At 34.8% G+C, this 26,601-nt stretch overlaps 1 protein-coding gene and 1 pseudogene across 10 annotated transcripts in view; one reads left to right on the top strand and one right to left on the bottom strand.

Annotated features, from left to right (window-relative positions):
- The window catches only part of NAALADL2 (N-acetylated alpha-linked acidic dipeptidase like 2), a 1,266,186-nt gene that overhangs the window by 109,248 nt on the left and 1,130,337 nt on the right, over positions 1-26,601 (bottom strand). The gene's annotated exons all lie outside the window — the stretch shown is intronic.
- On the top strand, positions 17,371-19,172 carry LOC103552272 (probable ATP-dependent RNA helicase DDX5 pseudogene; annotated as a pseudogene).

Genomic DNA, 26,601 nt, shown 5'->3' with positions numbered 1-26,601 from the left:
GTACAACATTGTTTAAAATATCTTGAAACTAAGTATTAAAAGATTTGGCATTTATCAATTATTTAAAAGGATCTATTAAAATCATGACTATGCTGAGGAAAATCCTATGATATGCCCTATAGCATATAAAAATATCTTTCTAATTGTCACTCAGTGGCACTCAATAAATACACTGAATCGTGTGTTTGTATGTGTGTGCGTTCTCTTGTAACCCTGTATTTAATTTGTCTAGTTCCAGAAAGGGCAAAGAATGAGTGTTTAATAAATACTTGTTGAACAGAACTTATTTGTGATAGACCAAAGTTTAGGAGTGTTAATCTTCTGGCAGATGATTATAGTAGAAGTGAACTTCTAGCGTCTCAAGTAGGCATGCAAGATGGAGGGCTGGTGGGGCAGGAGCACCTTACAGAATGTGAATGTCCTGCATTGCTCCTGGAGAAGTTCAAGGTAAAAAACAGTGAGTGAGCTTCATGTGTGTTATCAGCCAATGCACAGAACCACTTGGGAAAACTACTTCTTTACGCTTACTCATTTGTTGCCTATCATCTATATGGCTAACAGGAAAAAATACAGACTCAACTCAGAACAATCACATGTCTTGCTTTATCTTAAGATTTATTGTTCTCAATGTTGTTTTCGTGGATCTTCCAATTTCCTGAATTTGTAACTAATGCATTCAAACAAGATCTTTCCAGCAAAAATTTGCACAATTGGAGCCTGGGCACTTTGCCACAACATTCTTTCCTTGAAATGACTCTGCTTTTTAATCACATAATTGAGGAATACATTATAAACAAAATTTGAAAATTTAAAGAAAAATTGTATTTTGGGGGAAACTTTATGGAGTGGTTTTCTGCAGAAGAGTGTTGAGCTTCACAAATCAGAAACTTTAGAGTTTAACAATAAAAAGTTTGAGTTTCAAGTGTTATATATTTCTGAATTGCTATCAGATAATTCCTTGTGTGCTTAGTACTCTTTTCAGTATTTTGTTTTCTCTCTTGCTGCAGGATTGTAAGTATGTATTTGAATTAATGGGAATCTAGTGCTTTATGGTCTTTGAGACCAAATATTATTTGACTGATACTCTGTTCTCATGAAGATTATGAAGCTAGAGAGTCTCATATTCATATGGATAACGTCTGCATCTTAAATGACTGTAACTCATAGAACATACCAGAAAATATTTCAAAAGCCCAAGTATTTTAATTTTTAATGAATTTGTCTACCTTTAATATATAATATCAGAAAGTCTGGCTCTACTTAACTCTTAAAGACTTTGAAAATCTTATTTCTCTTTCCAGGTACCCTTCCTGCTTTCTATTTTCATAGAATCTTGCTTGTACTACATATATATACATATATATATATATATATATATATATGCATATATATGTATATATATACATCTCCCTGGCTTGTCTTATTCATCAGTAAAAATTTGCTCTTGACCTTTTAAATTCAGTTGAGAACATGGCCTTGGGACAATTATAATTACAGGATTATGAGATTAGAATGGTGGACATGTTAGCTTTGGAGTCAAATCTTACGTTCAATTCCAGAGTTACTTCACAACTCTAAGTTAATTTCTATATCTAAAAAACAAACACAACAACATATCTTCACAGACAGTTTGTTGTACAACTTTGACGCTAGCATATTTGAAGTAGTTGTTCAACAGAAAGTGGCTAGTAAGACCTATCCATGAAACACACATTGTGTGAAAATAGGATTCTTTATCTCCTCCTCTAAGGCGTGAGAGGAATTACATCTGTTAGCATTCTCCTGCTTCTACATTCCAGCTGCACAAGCTCAAGAGGGCAGGCAGAGAGAGCTACAAACTACAGAGACCCAGGCTGAGCCTCCCAAGAAGATCTAAATTCTGAGGCTTTCCCGGCTGATGTTGACTTCAGATTGATTGACATATCCAAAATGCACCTGGACAGGTTAGGGTCCATTAGTGAGTGACCATTAGGCCATTTGCTTAAAGGAATATCTCAAGCCCATAATCTGGCCCTAGCCAACACACTTTTCAGTCTTATTTGCTATTTTTCCCCTTTATATTCCTTACAGTTTAGTGAAGCAACCCACTTTTATGTCCCCAATCACATCCTGCGTATTTCCGTATCTCAACTTTTGTTCCCTCTCTTTCCTCCATCTGGAGTGCCAATTACCTCAATTATTCCCTTCATCTTTTCTCTCAAGCCCTAGATAAATGGCACTGTCAAATGATCCCCCAAGCTGAGAGGAAAAAGAAAAGACTTCCTCCCCTGAAGTCTCATTTATTTGTATTTCCTTCACAACACTGATTCACTTCTCACTATCTTATAGTTTGATGCATATGCTTTATCTCCTTTCAAGGATACTAACCTGGTCAAAGGAGACCCATATCTGGCTCATTTTCATCTTCATAGCATCTAGCAAAGTGTCCTGTAGGTAAACGTTAGATGCTCAGTAAAAGCTATTAAATAAGTGTTTTGGGATAAGAAATGTTCCCTTGAGAACACTGTGGATCAGACTGGCATTCTGAGGATGTTGGAATTAATCTGAATATTTGTCACTTGCTATAAAAATTAATGGCCAGCCTAGAAAATGTTCCAACTTACTCTTCTTTCAGAGGCAGACTCGCAAATATCAAGATCAGGAAATAACAAAAATAATGTCATTTGTTTCCTATTTTGCATACCCAGTGGGATGGCCAGTTATTAGATTCATCTTTTTCTATTTTTTTTTAAGTAGGACATTATATTACCATTTTAATTTCAATAGGGACCACTGGGCTAATTATTACTAATAAAATGCATCAGCATTTATGGAGTATTGATTACTAAATATTATTAAGTTTAATGATGATAAATTTGAGACATATATGGTTGTTTATTTCTCAGAGGATACTCTAAAAATATCTCCTATATATTAAATCTATTTTTGAAAGTACTATGCCATTCTAAGGAGACATTTTTAAACATTATTTTATCCATTGTTTTTCAGTAACATTGCTGAAAGGATGGGTGTCTGCTCATTATAGCAGCTTTGATACTAAAAGGACAAACAGCATGGGGCTGGCCCCATGGTATAGTGGTTAAGTTCAGTGCACTCCACTTCAGCACCCTGGGTTTGCAGGTTCAGATTGCAAGCCTGGACCTATACCACTCATCAGCCATGCTGTGGTGGTGACCCATGTACAAAATAGAGTAATACTGACACAGATGTTAGCTCAGAGCTAATCCTCCTCAGAAGAAAAAAAAGAAAGAAAGAACAAATAGCACTAATTGCACCTGCACAGATTAAAGGGGTGATAGCTGTTCCTACAAAAGCTTAGTGTGTGTCACTAGACTAAGAATGCAGTGCATTTTTTCAACAAGTATTCTTTTAAACAACACTATGAAAATCACTACAACAGATGTTAGAAAGAAAATTTCAACAACAAAATTACAATGTGGAGTCTACAATTTGAGAGTATTTTGATGGAATGAGTGGGAAAATAGAAAAGTCCCTATTCAAAATCTGAAGGGATCTTGTTGGAAACCATGGTTCATGTATAATTGAAAAAAATCACTCTAGATAAAATTGCAAGTGTGCATTGTACAAAAATGCCCAATTATCCCAGAGATTGGATTTTTTCAGGCATCTGTACAGATCTCACCACAAGCCCATCAAATTAGGCAATGCAAACACGGCAAGCCCCGGAAAGTCTAGCAGCAATGAAGTCAAAACTGCTCATTAACAACAGAGTACTGAATCTAATTTTATGTTTACCAATTACATTGTTGAAAGTCCCCTAAAGCTTTACCGCCACACTACTGGGAAACTACTGTTACTGGGTTAAATCATTTATTTACTTGAATTTGTTTCTGTATCCTTAAAAATCTGATAGGTGAAATGGAAGATTGAAGGGGACTAATTCTTTTATTGAATATTGACAAAGTTCATAAGACTCCAAAATGATACCAAAAGAGAAGCCCTGAAGTCAGGATTTCACTTTTTGCTTTAATAAGGACATCTCACAGAAGTATCCTAAAAGTTCTTTGCCCTCTCTCTTCAATGTTAACTCCTTCCTTATCTGCAGGAAACCGCTATAGCATATAAAATAGCTGCTTGGAGACAAAGTGTAGTCTTGGAGTTCCTAAACAATTCATTGACTGTGATTGCCCACTAAAATTCCTTTTTTACAGGAGAATAACAACAATGAAACACTACAGCCTGTACATGGCATTCTTCTACCATTATGTTCACACCAAGGATTCACTACTGCTCTCAAGAACATAGTTTGTATATACTGTTTTATTTTATTTATATTATAATTTAGTTTTTGACTTCTTAGACAAGGTTTCATTGCTAGAAACAAAATAATTTCTCTATTTAAAAAAAGGAATCTGGGGCTGGCCCCATGGCTGAGTGGTTAAAGTTCCACATGGTCCACTGTAGCAGCCCAGGTTCAGATCCTGGGTGTGGAGCTACTCCACTCACTAGCCATGCTGTGGAGGCGTCCCACATACAAAGTAGAAGAAGACTGGCACAGATATTAGCTCAGGGCTAGTCTTCCTCTAGCAAAAAAGAGAGGGAGATTGGCAACAGATGTTAGCTCAGGGTGAATCTTCCTCACTGAAAAAAAAGGAATCTGATATTTTAAAATAAAGAATTACACAAACTGTGTAAGTGGATTAACTTGTAACTTTACGTTGGGGTCTTATTCGCTATGTCTGCTGGAACAAGTCAAAATGCATGGAACATAAACTAAAGCTAAAGAGATTATTGTTTATCGGTGGCAGATTTATTTGAATGTGTTCATTTGAATTTATTTTCTTTAACTCACCAAGAGAACTTCTAGACATATATTTCTTACAGGTTTTTTTAAATTGCTATAAACTCCTAGATAAAACACTTCTCCATAGTAATGCTTTTGTACTGCATTTATTTGTCTTTATGGCATCAAATATTTTTTCTAAATGCAGAATAACCTGATTAAAATATTGGTTGTTACAACATGGATATTAAATAATTGATATTATATAGCTTCCCAAAATGGTTGAAATTTTTGAAAAAGTTTCTCATGGGTAGAAGATTCAGTGTTATAAAAAGATACAGGGAAACATGGTAATATATGTAATATTCTTTAGTGCAGTTAACAAAACTTATATCATTTTGTTGGCTTAAGAATATAAACAGATATTTTATGTAATTTAGCATATGTCCTACTCTCAAAGTTATCATAGTTATTGCTATATTTAATACACATTTTAGTTGGAAAGTAAGATTAGCTTTACAAGTTATTTTACTTTATTTATTACAAAGCGATGCACACTAAAGGAAATTTGGAAAACGAAGAGAAGTAAAAAGAAAAAAAAATATACAATTTCTCCACAACTTTCATTTTTATATTTGCCTCAGTTTCTTTATTCAATTCATAGTTATAAACATGTTTTGTGTATAATATTGTTTATATTTCAATTTAAAATTTTGCTCATCTTTATATATTCATAATTTTTCAGAAATAGATGTCTAAATTAATGGACTTTAAATGAGAGCATCTTTTCATTGTGACAATTCATCACAAAAAGGCAAAACATTGTAAACAGAATCAAATGCCCAGAATTAATTGCCAGTAACCATTCATATTCCTTTACTCTTTTTTTTCTAGTTAACTGACAAAACAACTCTAAGTGTCGGAGCCTGCATTTTATACACTAATCTAACTTCTGGCTTTGATTTAACTTTCCTAATACTTTCCCTTTGTTTAATTTTCCATGTTCATTTTCTCCTGATTTTAATTTCATCTTTTTGCATTGTGTATATTTTATGATCTTTTATTATTTCTGGGCTAAGTTAGGAAAAACATGCATACACAGGGTTGCCCTTTTCTGTCCATTTCTTGATTTGGTGTTAAATATGGAATACCTTGAAGTAGGCAACAAAAATGTTTCAATGACTGCTTGCCAAGGACCTGTTAGTTTGTCGACTTGATTTCAAAATATATTCCTAATTCAAGTTGTAACAGGTTACCTGTATCTTATTTTTATAAACACAAAACTCTAAGGAGCTGTTTAGATTTGGGGTGTCCAGTTATTGCTTTCCATTTTATTTTGCTTTAGTTAATCTGGTCTAATGCAATGCAAGTAGGACAATGATTTAGATACTTCTTTTTTAATAAAGGGAATGTTTCTTCCAGGATTGGCTCTATTTCCTATCCTTTTAAGGTTTGCCTATATTTCAATACCAAGAATTCATCCATCAACCTTTATATTGAATCTTACAAGGCAATATCAAATCATCTTCAAATTATCTCTACCTTTCTTCTTAAAATATGAACATCTGTTAAGATCACCAGTGAAGATAACGTGTTGACAAATTAGGTATTTAGATTAAATTTAGATTAGAATCTAAGATTTTAAGATTTAGATTAAAATCTTAGTTTTTGAAAAGGAAAGTCTTCACAAGTTTTAGTGAGAAAATATCCTTCCAATTTGTTGAGAATGTTTCCATCCTTTTTATTTCAGATCTTAATATTTCCATTCTAAATGGAACTACCTACAATAAAAGTTAAATGTGGTAATATATCTTATCAGTATCTTCCCTAACATATATACTTCAGTAAGAGTATGTATCAAGTACAAGCAATGTTTCAAGGAACAGAAACCCACCTCTGGCCACCACGTAGTGAAGAATTTAACTTTGCCTAAAGAGAGGTTTGGGCTTTGCCTTTGAGTCCTGGTAGGTAATATATAAGCCCTTGGAATGTCATGCCTGATAGGCATGTCAGTGTACCTGGGTGCCTTGGCTCGTACCAGATCATGTAACAGTGTAAGTTAGTGTGTGGGGTGGGCATACCAGATAGTCTAACAATGTGATTTAGGGTGAGAGTTTTAAGTCTGTGATATCAGCTTAAACTCTGGAAGGGCTGGAGATGGATATCAACAACATGGGCAGTCAATTGTATCGACATGATGGAGCCTCAATAAAATCTCCAGACACCAGGGCTTGGGTGAACTTCCCTGGTTGGCAATACCCTATGTGTTTTCTCACACATCATTGCTGGGAAAAGTAGCACTCTGTGATTCCAGTGGAAGAAGAACAGGAAGCTGTACACTTGAAAATTTCCTAGACTTTGCTCCATGCCTCTATTTCCATGGCTAATTTTGGTCTGTATCCTTTCGCTGTAATAAACTATAACTGTGAGTATAACAGCTTTCAGTGAGTTCTATGAATCCTAGTGAATTACTAAACCAGAGTTTCGTCCTGGGGACCCCTAAACATGTAATTAGTGTTAGAGGTGAGGGAGATCTTGGGACCTCCAAACTTGCAATCAGTGTTAGAAGTGATGGGGGTCTTTTAGACTGTCCCCTAACTTTTAGCCCCCCTCAAAAAGATTATTTAAACGAGTTGTTAGCAAATATTAATGAAAATCTCAAAAATAAATTTCAGGTTTATTTTTCTCCCATAGTTCAATGAGGCACCAAAAACTTATTTTTTTTTCCGTATTTCCACTTTCCTTTCAATTTCTCATCTTCATCCTAAGCTTGAGTTTTCCTCGTGGCTGAAAGGTGGCTGAAAACTTCCTAATACAAAACCAGAGAGAGAAAAAGTTTTTTCTTTCCTACCACTGGATTACTAGCCACAGATAAAAATCTGATTATACCTACTTGAGTCACATACCTTTGATTTGAAAAGAAAAATCACTATGGCCAGGAGAATACCATATCTTCACTAGTTTAGACCAATGATATCTGTAGCTAAAATAAATTGTGAGATTAGTCCCATGGAAACCTCAGGATTAACACACAACGGGTGACCTCTGCAGTGAATATTGGAGAGATGACCACAAAATGTCCATTATAGAATCCCATTGTTTATCAAAAACTTGTTTATGAATGAGCATTGTGTTTCTGTTCTAGTACATTTCCATTTCTAAGCCCAAGCTCTATGTCATTCAAGATGCAATTTAGAATGATTTACAGTTTTAAGAGACATAACAACTATGAAAACAAGGGAAATCCCATATGAACATGGCAAATTAAGTCACAATAAGTAAGTTCTGGAAATCATAGAAATATAATAATGAGGAAAAACAAAGCAAACAAATAAAAAACCTACCAACATCATTTTCAGAAAAATCCTAGAGACAGATAAAATTTCATATTCTAAAAACTCATATAAGAGCCACCAAACCTAGATTAGGCACAAGTTACATAAAAATAAATGAGAAAAGAACTGAGAAGAGTAGTGAAGACACTAGCAGCATCTATCTTAGAAAGTTGCAGCAAAATATAACTGCTAAAGGTCAAGTGTTTGCCTTGAAATGCATAAGCAATATTCTTTAAATAGCAGAAAATTCCAGTTTTGATAAACAGTTTCAGAGCATACGTAAAAAAGGAAAACTTCTCAATTGTTTTTATGATGTAAGTTTACCATTGACCTTAAACCTTAAAAAGACTGTTATAAAAATGCACGCCACTCTAATTTATGAATATTATTGCAAAAATCCTAACTAACAATTAGCAAACAGTATCACATGTAATGAGGATACACACTAAAGACATTCACGCTGAAATCAGAAATAGCTCAAAATGTTTAGTATCAGCACTATTATTTTCATATTTCCTGTAATATACAGCCTATACAATTAGGAAAGAGATATAAATTAGTGATATAAAAATTGACAAACAAGAGGGAAACGGATGATAAGGTTTTAAACCCGGAAAACCCAATATCAGTTGAAAAGATATTACAAAAGATAAGAATTTCAGTAACACCTTTAGTTACTAAATTAATAGTTTCATAAGATATGAAACTCTATAGAGACAGAAGTTATATATATTTGTGTGTATATATATATATATATATACATATATACACATATGTACATACAAAACCACTAATTATAACATATAATGAAGACAATGACTATCTAGGAAAAAATACCTAGGGATAAATTGAATAAGAAATGTGCAATATCTATATGAAGAAAATTTTAAAACAGTACTGAAGAACACAAAAGAAGACTTGGGACATAATGAAAGACATATGTTCCCGGAAAATTAAAGATTAACATAACAAAGGCATCCTTTCTATCTAAGGTAACGACAGATTTCATGTGATACCAATAAAACTAACAAAAAGTTAGTTCTGTTCTCTCTTTTATATAATTAGATTTGCTGATTTTCAAGTTCATTAAAACCAAAAGCAAACTAGCCAGAAAAACACTGAAAAAGGAAAGCAATGCAGAGAGACTATTTTTACTAGATATTAAAACCTATTATAAAGGCTCAATAATTAAAATGTTAATTAGATGAGAACTAGAAATTCAAAAACCACCATATTTTTAGAAATGCACATAATGATTTATTAAATGATAAAGGTAATATCTTAATCTAGCATTGTGTCCTACACTTTAAATAGCAAAGTCAGCAAGGTTTCTTTTTTCTAATCCCCAGTATTTTTTCTCCAGACAAGCGAGGGTTTCTAAAGGCAGTAGCATTTTAGAATAATCTGAAAATTAAGAAAGAAATAGAGAAATACTTCCAAGAGTAGGAAGTAGGTCTGGAGTAGGTCTGAAGTGTGGCCCAGAAAGCTGAATTGAAAGTCACCCCACGGAAACTGCATTCTTCTCTGGGGTGGAGAAAGGAATACAGATACATAACAGCACATCTATAAGGTACTGCTAAATAATTCAGATAAAAGTGATGCTCATTTTCTGAGTTCCATCTCTCTGACCCAGTTCCTATTTCGGGTTAGGGTACCTAAAGTCATGCAGCTGTAAAGTCTTACATCTTAGGACCTCGTGTGGTATTTTCCATTTCACATGTTCAAAAAGTTGTAATATTTAGACCCTCCATTTGGTGTTTGCCTCAGAGTTAGAGTTATTAGATCATTTCCCCCCCCAGGATTTGTCATCCTTATCTGCAACAACTGGTATGAAGAAAGGCAACATTAACATTCCTATGCTATAGAAGAGAACACAGAAACCCACCACAAACAAATAAATTCTTGGGATTCACTCATTGAAAGATTTTCATAAGGTAGAGATTTTCCAAATAAACCATATGATTTGAGTCCAGAATATGTATTTTTATCCCCTTCATGTCGCTTACCTATTTATTCTGAACTGTAGTTGAGAGAGGGCAAGGGCACCACCGTGGTAGAAGTGAGTTTGGGAGTCAGTCTGGCTTGAGTACCAATCCTGTCACATAATCTATATGCAAAATGTGGGCAAGCACCTTAACTCTTCTGACCCTCAATTTCCTCATTTGTTAAATGTGGATAATAATATTTATTACAGAATTGTTTTAAAGATTGAATAAAATAATGTATATAAAGTACATAATTCATAGCAGTAACTCAATAAATGTAATTATTACAAAGTGATTCAAGCACAAGTATAAAGGCGTATTTCAAAGGCAACTTGTGGATCAATAATAGGCCTTTCTCAAATATGACTCGAGATCTTGAAAAATTATTAACAGAGGAGAACTGACCGTGGAGGTATTTAAGATCTTATAAAGAAAATAGACTTTGAAGACTATGTTAATGAGAAAATCCATAAAAACCCTTATCATTATTTTTACACTAAAATAAAATAAAGGCAGCTTGTTAAATAAAATGCTATGAATGATGCTTTTATATACCCTAAATTATTGATGTAATTAATTGCCATTTATCATTCCTCAATTGCTAGAAACTGTTCTTAATCTTCTCCCTCTGTAATTCCAAACAGATTTTTAAACATCCATTTTCTGAAGTTTCAGAGAATGTGCATCTTAAGAGACTCTCTCCCACCCCACATGTGTCTCTCTATCTAAATGTTCACTACCATTCTGATTTTACGATTCAGGGTTCTCGAATCCTGCCTCCAAGTTCCTATGGCAATCCAGGAGGCAATGTAATTTGAATGGTTGAGGTGAAAAAACACAAAAACAGTAACAACAACAATTTGCGGTCCCTGAAGGAAGTTGCACTCAAGAACTCAGGCCCCCTTTCCTGCCAGTCAGGCTCTTCATGTATTTGCATTCTTAGCTCAGGTACCTTCCTTTCTGGGCCTCTTTAGTTGAGGCTTTGGGCACAGGTTCTGTTCAAGAGCCTCTGCTGAGGCGTCCTTTATTGGGATGGGAGGGGGAATATAGAGAGAGAAAGGAGAAAATGTAATTTGAATGGTTGAGGTGAAAAAAACAGTAACAACAACAATATGGGTGATTTTTAATTAGCATGTTTAGTATAACCAATAGATTTTTCTCAAGTTTGCTACATGATAGCAAGGTTATATAGTCATAGTATGTGTCTCCTGAACCTCTTAGAATTTAATTTCTCTCTCTCAACTCTTAATAGATGTGGAAATATAGTTCAAAGGCCCTGGGTATTTTTCCTCCACTTCCGTTATCCCTCTAAAGACACACGGCTCCTGCTCCATCTGTGTTTTACCTTTCATATTCACAGCCACATTTTTAAGTTGGCCCAACATGAGTGACCCACAAGTCATTGCAGGAATTCTGAAATAAAAAATTCTCCCAGGAGCCGTGAAGGACTACAGAATCAAACCTTCTATGGATATTTATATAGTCAATATATCTGTATTCTCTATATATTTTGTGTATATACTAAAATTCCTCCTAAGCATAATTCTCAGTGCAGGAAGTATTATCAAAAGCCCCAAGGTTTTTGAAAGGCATTTCAATATATTTGCTTAATAATGCAATTAAATTCAGTTGGTAATAATTCCAAAGATAGAATTTAGAATTGGAAAGAGAAAAGGAAGCTAAAAGTGATAGGAGAAGGGGGTGTAAGATACTTCCTCACTCTAAGTGCCCAGTATTTTCCACTCCTACCCCTTCCTCCTTTCCCTCTTCTCTACCCTCAAGGTCCATAAAACAGCTGAAGCCTTTTGTTCTGGGCTCCTTCAACAGGGAGTCCACGCCCACATCTGTGCTGATCCATCTGACCCTTGACTGGTGGGCCATTCCATGGGGGAAACGGAACAGGGAGAGTCAATGCTCTCTCTCTGGTTTTAGGCTTTTGCTTAACTCCTCACAGGAAGTGATTAATGGCTTAAGTCTTTCATTTTTAGCCTGTTGCTTTAATTGGTTACTCCACCACCTGACAGTTCAGCTCTGTCTCTCTCAGCTAAGTTCCTCACAATATGTTGTCATACGTCTACAATATTACTGAACAACCTGGCTCTTTTTCACAGAAAAATACAGTTAACATCTCAAAATGATGTCTGATTCCTCAGAGAAAACGTAGCACATCTTGAAAAAATGAATACTGAGAAAATCTATTATTTAGGTTACTTTTACAGCTTCAACAAGTAGTGTTCATTAATTTCTCATCGTAGGAAACCCATGGAGTCTTTGTGATGATTAGGTTATTTCATTCTACTTCATCGAGTTTTCACATAGGATCCAAACTTCAGGAATCCTAAACGCACAGAATACTAATTTGTGCTTTGAGAACCTTTGTTACTCTCCAGAGTTATATATAACAAATACTAAAGCAGTGTGGGGAATGTAAAGAACAACCTCCAGCCCAATGTTCTGACTCTGTTAACTTGCTAGACTCATAATCCAGGATGGGTCAGTAGTGACCTCTGACTCTTCTGCCTCAAAGGTTGTTAGGAAGGTTAGGTGGGCCTACTATGGAAACTGCTACACGTTCTCATCAGAATTTCTGATACTCAGAAAGATATGCATAAACAATAACATATTTAATGGATATTAGCAATAGTACATTTGATCCCTCTGGGCCACGATGGTATAATATCTACCTCAAAGATATGTTATCAGTTCAAAAGTGCTAATGTGGCACTTGGAAGAGTGAATAGAACAAAGCCCATTATGTTCCATGTATTGCTCATTACATCACCATCATCATTTCAACATCAATACATCTGTAAGGTAAATGGAGCAAACTGGAAAAGAAATATAACTTAGAAGAATCTATGATCAGTGACTATAGATTAATAAGATTATTTTTTCTTTTGTAAGAACTTTGTTGAAGTTCATTTGAGTGAAAAGTTTTTGTTTTAATTTTCTCTTTCTTTGTGACCATTCCTCCCTGTCCAGTGGTATTATGGTTGGTGCCATAAAAACTTGACCTCAAGTAATAACGGCATTTTGGCATTTTCGCCCTATGAAGTTATTGAAAAAATCATTCTTCAAATGATTCAACCCCTAAGCCAACAGATAACTTGGTTTAGTTATTTCTTTAGGTTTACAGCTTATGGAAGGCTACAGCTGCATGTATAAATTGGTAACAGGGTTTGATTTTTTTAACCTAATTTCACTTGCAGCAGAGCTCCACCTCAGGCCCTGTCTTTGAGCAATGAGTCAGACTTTGATCCCTTTGAAGAGCTGCATGTTCAAGCATTATTCACAATAGACAAGAGGTGGAAACAACCTAAGTGGCAATCAACGGATTACTGGAAAAAGAAAATATGGTATATACATACAAGAGGATATTATACCACCTAAAATATGAAGAAAACCCTGCCATTTGCAAAAACATGGATGAACCTGGAAGACATTATGCTGAGTGAAATATGCCAGACACAGAAGGACAAATAAATACTACATCATCCCGCTTATGAGGAATCTAAAATAGTCAAACTTAGAAGCAGAGAGTAGAATGGTGGCTGCTAGGGGCCGGAAGAGGGGGAAACAGAAGTATTTGTCAAAGTGCACAGAGTTTCAGTTATGCAGGATGAGTAAGTCCCAGGGATCTGCTGTGAGCATAGGCCCTACAATTAACAGTCTGCGTTGTACACTTGAGGGTGGATCGTATGTTCTGTTCTTATCACCACATAATAATAATTACTATTGTTAAAAACAAAAAAGGCAGGAGAAAACTTTTGGTGGTGATAGATATGTTTATGGCATAGATTGTGGTTACAGTTTCACAGATGTATACTTGTCTCCAAAATCATCAAGTTGTGTACATTAACTATGTACAGATTTTGGATGTCAATCATACTTCAATAAAGAGGTTTACAAAAAATTTTAAAAAAGAACTGCATGTTCAGACATTTATACCACTTGGGAGATGAACGCCTCATTTTAGTTTTCTATTTCCATACTTTATTTGTTGTTGTGTGTTTGGAATAAAGGGACCAAAGAGTGAAAACAGGCATCGTGAACAAAAGTATCAAGTATTTTTGTAACTCTTATTTTAGAATAATCTAAGAAAGCACACAAATACATGCACATGGCCTTAAGGTTTTATAATAAAAACTTGTATGAGTTTTGGACAAGAAATAACTTATTGTAGATCACTTGTCAGCTTATGGTGTTAAAACTATCATGTTTAAGTTCTAATATTTAGAAAGTGGTCATATTGATTTGAACTAAACGAATTATTCTATTAAAATTAGAAATGCTCTCAAAAATGTAATAAAGGAGATTTCTATGAGCCATAACAAATATATAAGCTTCAGACCATAAATTATATTTATTTTGTAAATATTTGGTATCTATTCTTAAAGTATTGTAAACAAACAATCCTCATATCTATTGTGATGTACTAATAAAATGTAAAAAGCAGATGATACAAATGGAGAATGAAAAATAAATTTAGATAAAAATTCTAAAGGATGTTTGTTAGTGAACGTTCACTGATACTTGGATATTATATGATATAATTCTTGCATAGAGAAGAAATTTAAGCTAGTGAGTAAGAACTTGGTTCTGGAATCCAACAGGGCTAGATGTGAAGCCAGGCTCAGACGCTCACTAGCTGTGTGGCCTTGGATCAGAAATGCAGCCGTTTTTAACCTCAGTTTCTTTATTTGCAATATGATGATAACAGTTATGCAACCTCATAAGAGTATTGTGAGGGTTAAATGGGATCAAACATGTAAAGCATATAACACTCTGCCCAGCACAAGGTTAGGACCAAAAAAATGTAATTTTGAGAAATGGAGCAAATTAATAAACAATTTGTTCTCCCATAACATAGTATAAACCTCTATCAGCTTTTATATTTCTGCATTTTAAGATGTATATACCCATCTATCACTGGCACTAGACCATGAGATCCTCAAGGACAGACCATTTTTGAACATTCAATGCTCGGCACAGTTTCTAGAACAGATAAATAAATTAATGGAAAGCACACACACATCCCTTTAGAGAGCTCCCAAATCAAAAACAAAATCTATTTACTGAAACACTGGACAACTCCTATGCAGCCAAAATCATCATAGCACGTTTTTTAGTGTAACAATGAAAGGCATTTTAAAGTTACTAAACTATCAAAAGAGCAAGGCTTTCCTGAAATGGGATGTTAGGGTTAAAATACCTCTGACCCTATAACATCTCAAAGCAATTGCTATAAACCTCAGGGCACTCCTGAGCTCTTCAAAGCTCTTGAAGATTTGGTACCAGTGATGATAATTTGATCCAAAGGTAAAGAGAATCTTTTTTCCTCACCATTTTCTTTTCCTTTTCCAGGCAGGTGAAAATGTGTGTGAAGTCATCCTTTTTTCTCACCTTCCCTCCTATCGACTGGATTCTATACTGTATTATCTTGAGTTGTCTGAGCTCAAGTTCCAAATTCTATTTCTGCTTATTTGTTGTACTCTTCACTGAGAAATCTTTGCTCAAATTGAGTCTCTGAAATGCATGACATAGGCAATTTTCATGGTAAGAAAATCACTAGCAAACACAGCCTTCCCTCACTTCTCAGGCGCAGCAGTGGCTGCTGTTAATGGAGCTAGTCATTTGCTTATCACGGGTAAAATAGATTTCATATTGATTGGTTTGACTCAGGACTACGGTATTCCAATTAAGATTGCTAAAAAGAACAATAGAATTAAGCCCCGAGTTAAAACAAGCAGTGATGCAAAGGCATACAGATATTTATACTCTGCTACGATTCACAAGCAATTCCACGCTAGAGACAATGTTTCGAGTTCATTCTCAATAAGACTGTGTGGAGGAACGAAAGTGGATTTTAGATTATAAAAATCACATTTTATTGCTATGATTTTCTTTCTTACTTTAGAATTTTGCAGCCATTAGCCTATATCTCAAATCTCACTTCCTTTTCTAAAAGCAATTGTGTTTTATCAGGTGTATTCCTCCAAAACCAACAACGAATACTCATAGTAGCAGACATTCAGCACAAAACTCTCTTAGAGCTGACTCTGAAGGTCGCCTTCTACAGCTCCTGTTGTGTTTTCCACTGTTAAATGATATCACAGGGTCGTAAGTAGATAGACCATGTCACCGGGTCAGGGAGCAGGAGACGGCAATAAGCCACTATTTTTCACTTGAAATCAATTATATTTTATCAAATATCAAGTTTAAGCAGAATATCATGTTCCCTACTAAAAAATACTCTTTTTTAAAAAAATATTTCCAATGTTAAAAAAAATGCCTGTTTTGGAGACCACAAAAAATGCTACCCACCTAGATGGGAGCACACACTTTAAGCAAAAGTACAACGATGCTGTCATTTTGTTGTTTAGTGGCCCAGCTACCAGCTCTGTCTAACCCTTTGAACCTTCCACATTCCCCACAAAATCGCTGAGAGGCTGAGTCTTTCAGTCAAGTCTAATTTTACTGTGAATACAGAGAGACGGCTGAAGACCGCCTACTCAGGTAAAGTGGAGACCTGAGTCAATTATCAGAGTAATTCAAGCAGAAAAATTTCCTACTGTGCAAAGATAATGTTTGCTTGAACTATTCAGATTGGCCATCTATAATAATTAAATTCATTAACTCTCTCCTTCACTTCACTTTGCCTGTGAAGACACAGTCTTGTTATTAAAAATACACATACAAGGCATCTCAAATATTTGTTTGTGAGTTTACAAAACACTATATTGGTTACTTGTAAAGTAAGTTCACGGGTTTATTGAACTAGAGTTCCCAGAAAATTAGTTGAGGCAGTCCCGGAGTGGATAGTAAAAATGGGGAAAAGAAGGATAAACTATAATAACAGGCAGTTTCTGATTCTCTAAGATCTATCCTCCTACCCATGTGACCCTGCTGTGGGTGCTTCTTGTATGTACATATACACACACACCATTACACCATTTATCACCCCCTAGAAATCCATATTCAAATTTTAATAAATTTAATGATTTAATCATAATTATGATAACAAAAGAGTCAGTGATCCTTCAACTTTAAAGACAACACACAGGTTTCTTCAAAAATACAAGAATTTGAAGACCAAAGTACTTATAAACCTTTTTTAAAAAATCAAAATAACCTTCCTTATTTTTACTGGTCTCTAGTCACATGGCTCCAGTTTTCATCGTTGCTCTTCTTCAGCTGTCACTACATCCACCCCCTCAAGTCTTCACTGCTACTGAAGCCACCTCCAGGGACTCATTACACTTGATTCCCTCCAGCTTTTTTCTCGTCAACCACAACTATTGACATCATGTTTGCTTACTGGGATGACCAAGATTGCGGCCAGGATACAGGGTTTGACGCACCTTCATTAGGAGGAAGTCTGGAAATGTCCTTTTCTAGAAACAAGTATGGAAACTCTGGGGAGAAACTAGTTAAAAAGAAGAAGAATCTTGATGAGATGCCCAAATCTGAGAAGAATTTTTATCAAGAACACACTAATTCGGCTGGAAACAGCAAAGAAGTTAGAAGCACACCAAAGAAACAAGAAAATTACAGTTAGAGGTCATAACGGCCCAAAGCCAGTCCTGAATTTCCACAAAGCAAACTACCCAGTAAATATCGTGGATGTAACTATAGGACAGAACTTTACGGAGCTCATTGTCTTTCCAACTCAAGTGTCTCCAGTTGGTCTAAACAGGTTGGATGTAATTGGAGTAGCTTAGGTGGATTTGAGAAAACTTCTTATTTACTGTCTGCCATCTTCCATGTCAATCAGCAGCCATTTCGAGAGAGAGAGAGAGGATAGGCCTATTTGTATGGTGCTGGTGCCGACTGAAGAACAGGTAAACAGGTAAAGCGAGTAGCTGCTGAATACTATAAAACATATTATTTGTAGTCTACTTGCATCTACAATGATGTTCCCAAAGGACCATAAATGTAATTTGGAGAGAGGTTAGGAAATGTGTATTCCAACACCAGGAAAAGTGATTGACTTTCAGTCTGTGAGAAAAATCAATCTGAGACAAACAACCTAGTTTGTCCTTGATGCAGCGTAAGGAGTGCCTGATATGGGCTTTTACCCGATACAGGATCATGTGACCGTTAAGTCCTGATAGGCAAACCCTGATGTAGAATGCAACTTGGCCAAAAGAAATAAGACAGCTTGCTGAACACGTCCTGAAACATTATACTCGTATAAACTGTAGTGCACTAGAACTAGTGAAAACTGCAATCTTTTTCAGATTGGATGTATATAATGACATACATACAAGGAAGAAAAAATTAATGGAAACTAATGGATGAGATCTTGAATGAGAAGGAAAATAAAGCCATTTTTTCTGTTGTTGAAACCAAAAGAAGATGTGATAAGTTTGTCAGACAAATGAGAAGAGAGTGGCCTTCCATGGGTATCCATGGTGATGAGAGTTAACAGGAACATGACTGGGTTCTAAATTAATTCAAACATGGAAAAGTTCCTATTCTGATTGGTACAGATATGGTTTTCAGATGGCTAGATGTGCAAGATTTGTCATTGATTATGACTACCTAACTCCTCAGAGTATTATATTCCTTTAATTGGAAGACCCGCTCACAGTACTAAAATACTTTCTTCACACCTAATAACATAAAGCTAGTAAGTGAGCTTATCTATGTCATGAAGCCAACCAAGCAATTAAGCCCAAGTTGCTTCAGTTGGTCAAAGACAGAAGTTCAGGCCATTCCAGGGGTAGAGGAGGCATGAAGGATGACCATTAGGCCCATTGTTCACACAAAAGGAGCGGATTTAATACCTTTAGATAGAAGGAAAATTTTAACAGAAGTTACTCTAGTCTGCTTAATAGAGACTTGGGGGCAAAAACTCAAAATAGTGTTTACAGTGCTGCAAATTACATCAGTGTTTGAAAATCATTTTGTGCTTGTTGATATACAGATCAGTTTGAGGACTGGTAATTCAACAGGGGATTACCCGAATGGTTATGATAGCACTCAGCAATATGGAATTAATGTTCCAAATATGCACATGGTATGAACCAACAGGCATATGCATATGCTGCTAACTGTGGCTGCACCTGTGATTGGTATCTTGTGCCAATAGAATATTCTCAATAAGGCTTTGGAAGTGTATGTAGATGTCTGTTTTTCATCATTGCTGTTTATATTGGATGTTATCACATAAAAGTTATTTTAAAAAGCAGAAATGACTGCAGTGTAGCTGTACTATAGTTCATTTTTTTGCTGTTTAAGTTGAATATATCTCTACATTCCTGAAACAATTTTTAGGGGGATTTTTTTGTACTAGAAAATATGGGTAGTGTTTTCACAAAAGAAAATGTGCAGTGTTTTGAAATAAAACAGTTCAAGGCAACATCTGACCCTCCCATAAAATATATTCAAAGACTGAATTAAGTGGAAATTGCACTTTATTTTATAAATATGATGTCATGTAAAATTTTGCTTAAATGATCTGCATTTTTAAACGTAAAAAATAAAATGGCTGTTAAAATATAAAATAAAAATCCAGGGGCTGGCCCCATGGCCGAGTGGTTAAGTTTACGCGCTCCACTTGGGTGGTCCAGGATTTTGCAGGTTTGGATCCTGGGTGCGGACATGGCACCACTCATCGGGCTGAGGCGGCGTCCCACATGCCACAGCCAGAGGCACTCACGGCTGGAATATACAACCATGTACTGGGGGGCTTTGAAGGGAAGAATAAAACAATAAAAATAAATTAAAAAAAGATTGACAACAGTTAGCTCAGGTGCCAATCTTTAAAAAACAAATCCAGCCAAATGAGAGATTATTCAAAAAACACTCAGAAATGAAGCAAATGTGCTAATAAACTGGTGTTCAGCATTGAATCCATTTCAATTAAAAAAACCAAATTAGCAAACAGTTGGAAATTACTATTACAAAACAAAATGTATGCTTGATAATATAAACAACAACAACAAAAATAAATATTAGCAATCAAGGTTTCAGGCTCAGAGGAAGATTCAGTAAGTATGCTCTTTTCAACATCTTACAAGCAGGGGGTTAATGGATGCATCTTAAATTGAAACAGGTAGCAAAAAGAACATCATGAATCCAAGCTCTCAAATTTTTTTAAGATTTTTTTTCCTCAACATAATAGGGCTCTTTCAGAAATTATATCTTATAATGAATCAAAATTAAATATAATGCCTCTTTTCTTAATGCAACATGTTAAACAATTACGTCATTAAAATACTCCTATTTATTCATGTATCTCTATTTTTCAGCAGTATATTTTCATTGAGAGATTATTGTTCATGAGCTATTAACAATGTCTATTGGGAAGGTGAAATTTGGATTAACTTTAAAAAATTTTAATCTTTATACTCCTTTGCATTGATAAAAATTATTATAGTTAGAATCTATCAGAAGGTATTATTGACATTGGTTTCCATGAGAAGAGAAACAGGATGATTAGGGAACATGGACATGAGGAGACTGTTCACAATCTTCCCTTTGGTAACTTCAGAATTTTAAATCTTGTGGCTATCTTAGTAATTGAAAAGAGCAAATTAAATTAAAATTATTTGAGTGATTTTATCAAATTTACACAAACACACACAAAGATTTAGAAAGCTAAAGTCATTAATATTTAAAACCAGTTGAAATTTAACATCCAACTCTACTCCAAGACTCTATGGTTGTACTGATATGTGGATATCACAGCATGAAGTCTTTGGCAGAACTTATTATAAAATAAATCTTACTGACTGATAAAAGTGCAGAAACATTGTTTTTCATGAATAATATTACATAGTTGCCATCTTCTTCAGTTTGAAAATGATGCTCTGATTTCCTCTTTATTCAGCAAGAAAAACAATGTCCAGTTCAAAATAAGATGGTTTTGCAACGTGAATTTTGTTTAAAGACCTGTGCCGAAGCCTTCTTCTTAGAAGAGAGAATATAAAGGAGTCGGCCTGCTAAAAGGATACATGGTGTGGATAAGATAAAGTTAGAAGGTGATGACAGCAGTGAGCCAGATGAGCATAGAGTAGACAATAAAAAGGTATTAAAAGGGGAACAACCTTATAAGATCAGATTCATGCTCAATATGAAAAATTAAACATATTTTCACAAAACTCATTAACATTCCTCATCAGATAACTATGCTTTGAAGTACCAAATTAACATATAACTGAGGAGATCTAAGGAGGATGACTCTCTAGTTTGAATCTCAGAATTTTAGGAAAACAATCTATAAACAAAATAGTTTACATACCTCAGAATCGCTTGTATATAATACACTTTAAATTAACTTCAAGAATTTTGCTATATTTACAAGACCATCAGCAGATTTATAAAATCTAGAAGAACCAAAAATCATGCCAATAAACCCTAAATTAAAAATACTTTTGATTTACAAATCTTTCCTGTGCACCTCAGGGATAAAAATGACAGATTTGTAAATCACTGTTTTTGGACCCATGCCATTTTGATTGAGTTTATAAGTCCTATTCTCTCATTTCACTTCAAAGTTCCATTTATAAATCCTAACTGGTTATTTCCTTCTACTGCTAGTTCAGCCTTTTGAAGTTCTGACTTTGTAATGAGCTCCATAAGTGGTTATGCAGTATTTTCCCTTTTTCTGAAAAAAAAGAAAAATATCCACCCTGTTTCCTTTGCCAAGGTGCCAAGACGAAGCAGTCTTGTTCAGCAGGATTTTCATTTACAGGTACTAATGAATTATTTTTCTCCATAGAACTCATGGAAAAGAGGATCAACTTCCCATTATTAGAAAAGTATCTGAGCAGAAGAACAGTAAAGCAAAGCCAGACTCAGTGTTTGTGTACACGACTCATCGTCTGGCACTTATGATTGAGTCAGAAACCAGTGTTCCTGGATGGGGTTAAGATGGAAATGTGTTCCTGGCAGTTTCAACCAAGCACCATTACATTAGGAAGCCAGCACAGTTTCTAAAAATGATTAACTCTTGACTCTAGTTCAAGTTCTAATTCAGCAAGATTTCCCTCCCTCAGCAACTCCTGCTCCACCAGGCTTCGGTAATTAAAGTTACGTTTAAATCTTGAAATAACAGCATTCCAAAGGTGGGCAAAAGTGATCTCTTTTGGTAGCATTTTAATAAAACAAATCATAGATTCAAAGCTTGGCATAGTTAGACATTGCCTTAGAAATGGAAACGAAGTAATTTCAGGAGACATTATCTAAGAACAAATGTTTGCATTATAACAATATTATAACATAGTAATGAATTGAAATAATTTAAGCTAATCAAACAATCACTGATATTTTCAGTGATTCATTCCAGTAAAAAAAGAAAGCTTTAAAAAAAAATTTTTTTAAAGATAGTAAAATCACTCTTGTTATGGATGAGAGCTTAAAGTAGTTTGAATTTTGGAGACACATAATTTTCTCTTTAAAAATAAAAAAATAGTAATTTAGTGTACACAATTTTGACTTTTTCCAATAAGATATTCTCTTTCTTTCTAAATAGTTGCAAAGGAATTTAGCTATTTATTTCTAGCAAGCTGTCAACATTTTAGAGTCTTCTTTAAAGTGGATTATAGAATCTGGAAACACATCTCCAGGGAGAGGCTCATGTAAGATTTTGAGCGATTAACTCTTTCAGACAAACAAGAAACCAGCCAAAACAGCTAAGATTGACTCATAATGGAATCAAAATATGTAAGTAATATTCCCTTTATTATCTCAACAAATAGATATCTCACGTTAACATTACTTTAACAACAAATCCCAGTATATCTGAAATTAGCATTAAGAGGGAAGATGGCAGATGCTAGCAACTTAAAGTGAAAAGCACTAGGTTAATTCATACAAATAAATACTATTCCTGGGAAAGCACAAACTTTTTTCTTCAAATAATTTAGAAGCTTATTCATGTACCCAAGTTTCAGATATATCCAGAAAAATAGTTCAGAGCATATTTTAATTTCAAAAGAATGGAAATAACAGTTTGCAGAAACTCATAGTAGATACAAAGTAAGGGGGGAAAAAGCTCAAATTAGTTTTTTGACTTACTCAGTAAAACCTTACAAATTTACAAGTCCTAAATCATGGGTGAAATTGTAAAATGATTCATTTATTTAAAACTAAACTAAACTAATGTTTTCCTGAGAGATACATTTAAAATATCTTTTTATTGTTTATAGTTTAAATTTTTGAATTTGTTTTTTGTTTACAACTAGAGGCCACTCATTGCTCGCAAGTTCAAAATAAGCTAGTTTACATACGTACTAGAAATATTTAAAATTGTTCCTTAATTGCATTTAATTTCTCCATCGACCTAAAAATTAATGTCTTTCAAGTATATTTTTTGAAAATTAGACAAATAACATTTTTTATTTATAACATTCTTCAGGCGTGTTGTACTTAATAACAATGTTTGTAAAGAAACATCGTTTTCCAAAATGCTGGTCCATTTTGTATGGCTATTTTAAAGTGCCACGGGTCAAGAACAACTGGGTGTTTCTCCATTATTCCATTTAAACAAAACTTATATGTTTTACTGGATTTAAAATGCCTATTAGTGGAAAATATATATATTATAGGAATATAAAATCTAACTGAATGTGTTACTAATTTTGATTAAAACATAAAGATATAATTTTTAAAGTCAACTTAAGGAAGTTTCTTCTTAAACTTTACTTTATAATCGTTATGTCAATGAGTTCCTATTTTATTTTAAAGTGGTTGTTGCTAGTTGTCCCCAGTTTTGATTAGGAGTATAGACTCTGGAGCCAGACTGTCTGGGTTCAAATCCTAGCTTTGCCACTTGCTGGCTCTGCTACCTTGGTCAAGTTATCTTTCAGCTATGTGCCTCTCTCTCTTCATCTGTAAAATGGGGATGATAATAATAGAGCTTATTTCATAAAGTTGTGAGGGAATGAATTGACATAAAGTGAGCAGTACCTGGGACACAGTAAGCCTACATAGGTGTTTGATGTTATTATTTCATTTTTTTATTATTTATTGTGAAACTATTATTAAGCACTAAAAAGAGTGACACAACAGAATAGGGCTAATTATTCAAGTGAATAGTGTACTTTATTGTATCACTTGAGAAATTACACATTTACCTCATACTGCCACTAATCAAAGAAATTTTGGATTTTCTCCTTTGGAGCTGCCTTTAGAGGCATTCTAAAGCCAAATAAGAAAATTAATCTTATTACTCCCAGTGCTACAAACAGTATTTCCTAATTTGGTCATTCAATGTAGTTAACAGATACAGCTTTAAAATATTACTGTCAACAACAATAATAGCAAAATTCAAATTTACTGAATATTTTATATGCCAAGTATACCAGTGAGGATTTTACGGATATCTGATTTGATTAATTTTGACCAGTTTGAAAAAAATGTCTTCATCCTCAATGAATAAATATGCATATCACTGGGGAAGTTCTAAAGAATGTGATGAAAGCTTTGAAGGCGATTCCAACATAACAGACTGCAATACTGTGATTTATAAGAAATGTACATATTTGGTCATTCAGATGACTGAAATATATTTCTCAGATATTGTTGGTCTTAATCCACAGTTCCCACTTATAGCTCTCAAAACCCTTGGAATTTCCTGAGCCATAAGAGCAATGGGAGCATCTTTTGTAATAATATTATTACAATATGTAATGAATATGTATAATATGTATATTACAATATGTAATAATAATAAAAATATTTGGTCTCTTGTCCTCAGTTCCTAAAGAAGCTTCAGGGCCATAAAGGTGAAGTGGGTGTCTTGTTTATATTAATGAAGGTGAATTTCAGACCCCATCCAAGGGTGGTGGCTGATTGCCAGGAGAATCAGCCATGTGATCAGAGGATTGGAATTTTCAGTCTCCTCACACCCTAGTGCATTTCCAGGGAGGGGAGAGGGACTTGAAGTTGAATCAGTAGCCAATGGCCAATGACTTAGTCAGTCATCAACTATGTAACGAAGCTCTCATAAACATCTAAAAAAGACAGCTCGTGGGCCCTTTTGTTTCAGAGAGCTTCCACACAGGGGAACCAGAACGTTTCTATGTGTCATCATGCTGAGCCCCCAGCTCCAAGGGGACAGAAGTTGCTTGGTTTGGGACCTTGCCCTACGTATCTACTCATCCAGCTGTTGATTCATATCCTTTAATATCCTTTTGCAATAAATTGGTAATTGAGTGAGTAAAAGGGTTTTCTTGAGTTCTGTGAGTGATTCTAGCAAATTAATCAAATCTAAGGAAGGAGTCATGGGAACTTCTGATTTAAAGGCAGTCAATCAGAAGTACAGGTAACAACCTGGACTTGCCATTGGCATCCTGACTTGGTGGGGGTCATTGGGATCTCTAGTCTATAGCTGGTTTATCAGAAGCATAGGTAACGACCTGGGCTTGAGACTAGTGTCCGAAGCAGAGGGCAGTCTTGTGGGACTGAGCCCTTTACCTTTGGAATTTGATTCTATCTTGAGTCGATAGTGTCAGAATTGAGTTGAAGTCTCAGACACCCTGCTGGCCTCCAAGAGCTACCTGTAGGTATGTGGAAACCTCTACATACACATTAGAATTGGGACCAGGAACCCTTTGCAGAGGCCACAAAAGGTTTTGCATTATGATACAACTCCTGTCATAAGTGACCATTGGGGCTAAGAAAGGCACAACTTTCTGGATGTTATATTATTATACTTTGGTTAAAATAGATTGTCACATGATTTCAAAGTTGTCAGTCATTAAGAACCTTTAATTCACATGAAATTCATAACTAGCAATGAATAAAAACTAAAATAACCCATACTTAGTTTAGGCTACACTTTTTCCTCTTATTTAATTGCTTTGGGGATTTAGAAGAGCATGAGGGAATATATAGCAATAAGATATGCTTTGGTTCTAATGTGAATGGACTATAATAGAATAACCTGTTCTCCTAAACTTTGGTTAATTCCCTCAAAGTAGAATATTTTTTGTTTGTTTGTTTGTTTGTTTGTTTGGAAAAATTGGCCCTGAGCCAGCAGTTGTCAACCATCCTCTTTTTTTTTTTTTTCTCCCCAAAGCTCCAGCACATAGTTGTGTATCACAGTTGTAGGTCATTCTAGTTCTTCTATGTAGGATGCTGCCACAGCATGGCTTGATAAGCAATGTGTAGGTTGTGCCAAGGATCCGAACTGTCGATCCCTAGGCTGCAGAAGTGGAGCACGCAAAGTTAACCACTCAGCCATGGGGTCAGCTCCCCTTTTTTAAGATTTTTAAAATTGCTTTTTGTGTTGAAGTAACATTGTTTTATAACATTATATAAATTTCAAGTGTCAAAGTAGAATTTTAAGGCTCTGTTACCCATTGGTTAAATAGGGATGGCACCCACCAGAAATAATAATATAAAACACATGATATAGTGCCTGGCACACAGTAACTCCTTAATAAATAATAGCTGTTATAAATGTTGGTTATTAACAGTCACAGAATTTGCATCTGAAAAAAAGAATATCAAAGCAGAAAGATATAAGACTAGTCTTTTACTGCATCCAAGTCTTTCTTGGTCTTTAGTTATTCATTATACCAAA

This window comes from Equus przewalskii, chromosome 18, assembly GCF_037783145.1.
Source record: "Equus przewalskii isolate Varuska chromosome 18, EquPr2, whole genome shotgun sequence".
Taxonomy (NCBI): domain Eukaryota; kingdom Metazoa; phylum Chordata; class Mammalia; order Perissodactyla; family Equidae; genus Equus; species Equus przewalskii.
Note: the sequence above shows the minus strand (reverse complement) of the source record. Positions and strands in the feature narration are given on the sequence as shown.